The following is a 4,285-nucleotide window of genomic DNA, read 5'->3' as shown; positions in this document are numbered from 1 at the left end:
TTAAATCATTCATTCATTCAGTCAGTCAGTCAGTCAGTCAGTGAATGCACTTCGTCATTCATTCATTCTTTTATTCATTCAATCAGTCAGTCAGTGAATGCATTTCGTCGTTCATTCATTCATTTACTCATTCATTCATTCATTCAGCGAATGCATTTCATTCATTCATTCATTCAGCCAGTCACTGAATGCACTACGTCATTCATTCATTTACTCATTCATTCATTCTTTTATTCATTCATTATTCATTCAGTCAGTCAGTCTGTCAGTCAATCAGTCAGTGAATGCATTTCGTCATTCATCCATAATTCATTCATCCATAATTCATTCATTCATTCAGTCAGTCAGTGAATGCATTTCGTCATTCATTCATAATTCATTATTTTATTCATTCATTCAGTCAGTCAGTCATTCAGCCAGTCAGTCAGTCAGTCAGTCACTGAATGCATTTCGGGAGAGGGGATGGGAAGGGGAAGGTGGTGGTGGGGTGGGGGGTGGGGGGTGGGGGCAGTTTGACTTGTCGTAGGAGAAGCGCTCAGTATACAATCGCCATTTACATTACATTACAGTACATTATACTTCGTCCCTTCCCATCTTGAACTAGTTAGCTTCGCGGAAAAGGATACACGTGACTACACGTGCATAAATAAAGAAAAAAAATCACTGTACAGGCACACAACCTGGGAACGCACACACTTACTGATCTTTTTATTTTCAATTATTTAGTAATAGTGTTTCTGCATTATTGTGCAATGGCATACACGTATGGCTATTTACGAATACTTGTTCTTGTACCGAGCTCTGTTCTGTATAGCACAGGGAAAAAAAAAACTTTCCTGATGGGGGTGAAATACCTTGCTTCGGCCAGGCACCACCCGATTGGCTGTCCGTCCAGACTTCCAGCATCCAATCACCGACACGTGTTATTTTAAAATTAAAGCTTGAATTAAAAATCTGTCGCCAATGTTCCTGCCCTGCTCAACAGGATCTGATTCCTTGTTGTGGTTACCACCCACACCGCCAACTGACTCTCTGTGGGGTTTAGAGCGAGGAAGGCGTTAATAACTCACTCCGTACGGCCAGTCCTCTCTTCTCCTCTACACGGACCCCTCGGATGTCCAGTGAGTGTCTGAATGACCCAACCTTTAGCTTCCGTCGTCAGAATTGTGGTATTTTTTTTTGGTCAACATTCACGTCTTCAGTATAAGAGCCTTCCGCTTGCAATATTTTGATGATGGTAATTGGGGTGAAACGCTGTTAACGTCGTCCTCTTTCGCCGTTCGTATGGAAAGAGTTAAGGTGGTGGGGGTGGGGGCGGGGTGGGTGGGAGACTAGTGAGGGGGAAAGAGAAAGGGAAAGGGAAAGGGAAAGTAAGGGTTGGGGGAGGGGGGGGGGGGGGGGGGGGCTAGTGAGGAGGGTGAGGGGGAAAGAGAAAGGGAAAGGGAAAGTACGGATTGGGGGAGGGGGAGAGGGGGGGGGGCTAGTGAGGAGGGTGAGGGGGGAAGAGAAAGGGAAAGGGGAGGGGGGAAATAAAGGTTTGGGGAGGGGGGAGGGGGGAAGGGGAGGGGAGAGAAGCTTATAAGGGATCAGGGAAGGTGGTGGTGGGGTGGTGGGGTGTGTGTGTGTGTGTGTGTGTGTGGGGGGGGGGGGGTTAGGTTGGTGTCAGAGTCGAATGGAACAAGAAAACATTTCATTCTATACAGAAACAACAACAACATATATGAACAAAAAAAAAACAACAACAAGTGATTAATATTATTTTCTCCGTCAGAAGATAAAATGAACGAATTTTCGTGGACACAATTTTTTTTTTTTTTTGGGAGGGGGGCCGGGGGGGGTCAGGGTGGGGGGAAGAGGAGGGGGGGGGAGGGTGTGAGGCAAACAAAAATTATAGGTAGATGCGTTTTGGTCAGACAGAGGTTAAACTCGTACGTGCGTTGTGAAAGAAAAAGGAGGAGAGTGAGGAGGTGTGTGTGAGTGTGTGTGTGTGTGTGTGTGTGTGTGTGTGTGTGTGTGAGAGAGAGTGAGTGAGTGAGAGAGAGAGAGAGAGAGAGAGAGATCAGACAGATAAAGACAAACAGAGAGACAGAGACAGAGATACAGCAACAGAGATAAATAAATGTCAGCAGATACCCGGACACACACACACACACACACACACACACACACACACACACACACGCACACACACATCCGTGAATACAGCGCCATACGACCTAGCTGTATAACGAGCGGCTTTTCAAGTCACACTGTATAGCGCTCCACCTGCTCCGTGTGTGTTTTGTAGTGTTCACGTTCCGTTCGTCTTGCTAGTGAAGTCGGGATTATATTTATAGTGCCCCGTGTCCTGCATAATTCGTACTTTTTTTTTCCCCCCCCCCGTCCATATTCATTTTAACTGTTCATCTGAGGCTTTGGGCTGAGGTGAATAACTCATCGGAGTTTGAATCTGTAGTCTCTCTATGACTGACTCTGTCTCTCTCTCTCTCTTTTACTGCTTAAATAGCTTTAATTTTAGGCTCTGGCAGTATAAAAATGATAATAAATCATCATCATCATCATCTCTCTCTCTCTCACTCCCGCCTTTCTCCCAACACACACACACACACACACACACACACACACACACAATCTTTCCCTCTCTGTCTATCTTTGTCTGTCTGTCTGTCTACATCTCTCTCTTTTATCTCAGTGTCTATTTTGATGGCTTTATCGTACGTAACCTTGTCATGATAACAACCCACAGTGAGAGGAAAGGAACGGTTCATTTCTTCGTTTTTATGACAGACAGACAGACAAACAGACGGGCACAAAAAGACTGACAGACACTACACACACACACACACACACACACACACACACACACACACACACACACACACACAATGCAAAGTGGATAGTTCGAAAACAACAACAACAACAACAACAAAAACAACATATACATCAACAGCAATAAAAATAACAACAACAACATTAACAACAACGAAAGTCTCACCCGCTCCTTTCCCGCCTGCGCGAATAAAACTTTCCAAAACGAATCGGCAAAGGTAGAAAACAAGAAGAAGAAGAAGAAGAAGAAGAACAAGTCACAACTCAAATCACTGAGTACCTGACAAAATGAGAACCACACTCTTCTGCCTTTTCCCTGTACTGCCCTTCCTTCAAAGGCACACACACACACACACGCACACACACACACACACGCACACACACACACTCACTTCTACACCGCCACACACACAGCCAGAGCCACGATACGAACCGCGCACACACACACACACACACACACACACACACAGAGATTAACAACACACAAGCAGGCAACAGCAGTAAAAAAAAAAAAAAAAAAGAAAAAAAAAAAACTTCCACAGACCTGCAGACACTATACAACACACCTTGTGTTTCAGGCCACCCGTCGTTATCAAACTGCGGAAAGAGCACACTCTCATGTCGTTGTGATCGAACCACTGCTACACACACACACACACACACACACACACAGAGGAGAGGGCGTGTCGAGGTATACATTATCGCCGGGGTTAATTTTGTCGCTGGTGACAGTATGCGCCGCGAAAGTGTCGCGGAACATTAATTTTTTTTTGTCGCCAGTCTTCAGGGCGAACAAGTTCATTTAGAGATGATAATAGTGATTACGATGATGATGATGATAATGATGATGATGATGATGATGATAATTATAATGAACACGCAGACACACGCACGCAGACACACGCACGCAGACACAAACTTGCAAGTACACACACACACACACACACAGGCGCGCGCGCACACACACACACACACACAGAGGCAGACAGACAGTTACACACGATCACACACACATACAGACGCAGACACACATACACAGACACACAGAGACACACAAAGACACAGACAGACAGACAGACAGACAGACGCACACAGAGAAACAAACACATACACGGACACAGACACACACACAGACAGGCAGACAGACATACACAGACAAACACACACAGACACAGACACAGCCACACACACACAAACACTCCTATTGCAGCACGTACAGTCGTCAGTACGGTACAGTTTATGTTCTTTCTTTCTTTCGCTCTTGCAGCGGTGTTGACACACTCAGCAAAACAGGATTGTTATCGTCACCAGCAACAATTACTATCATATGCTGAAGTGTGACAGCGCGTAATGTGAACCTCGGTACACATTGTCCACGGCGACAGAATATTCCCGGCGACAATAAATGATGTGCGGCAACAAACACTGACACACACACACACACACACACACACAC

General features: G+C 45.4%; 1 protein-coding gene across 2 annotated transcripts in view; it reads right to left on the bottom strand.

The window, feature by feature from the left end:
* Positions 1-3,227, bottom strand: part of LOC143297979 (EF-hand calcium-binding domain-containing protein 6-like) — a 70,404-nt gene extending 67,177 nt beyond the window's left edge. Inside the window, exon 1 of one of the 2 annotated variants that reach the window (XM_076610612.1) lies at positions 3,110-3,227. The gene's annotated coding sequence lies outside the window, so the exon portion shown is untranslated. Of the gene's footprint in view, positions 1-2,995 lie in introns of both variants that reach the window. The other variant, XM_076610611.1, reaches the window with a different exon arrangement.
* Positions 3,228-4,285: the final 1,058 nt, after the last annotated feature.

The sequence above is a fragment of the Babylonia areolata genome, chromosome 23 (genome assembly GCF_041734735.1).
Source record: "Babylonia areolata isolate BAREFJ2019XMU chromosome 23, ASM4173473v1, whole genome shotgun sequence".
Classification (NCBI taxonomy): Eukaryota; Metazoa; Mollusca; class Gastropoda; order Neogastropoda; family Buccinidae; genus Babylonia; species Babylonia areolata.
This window is presented reverse-complemented; position numbering and strand designations above follow the sequence as displayed.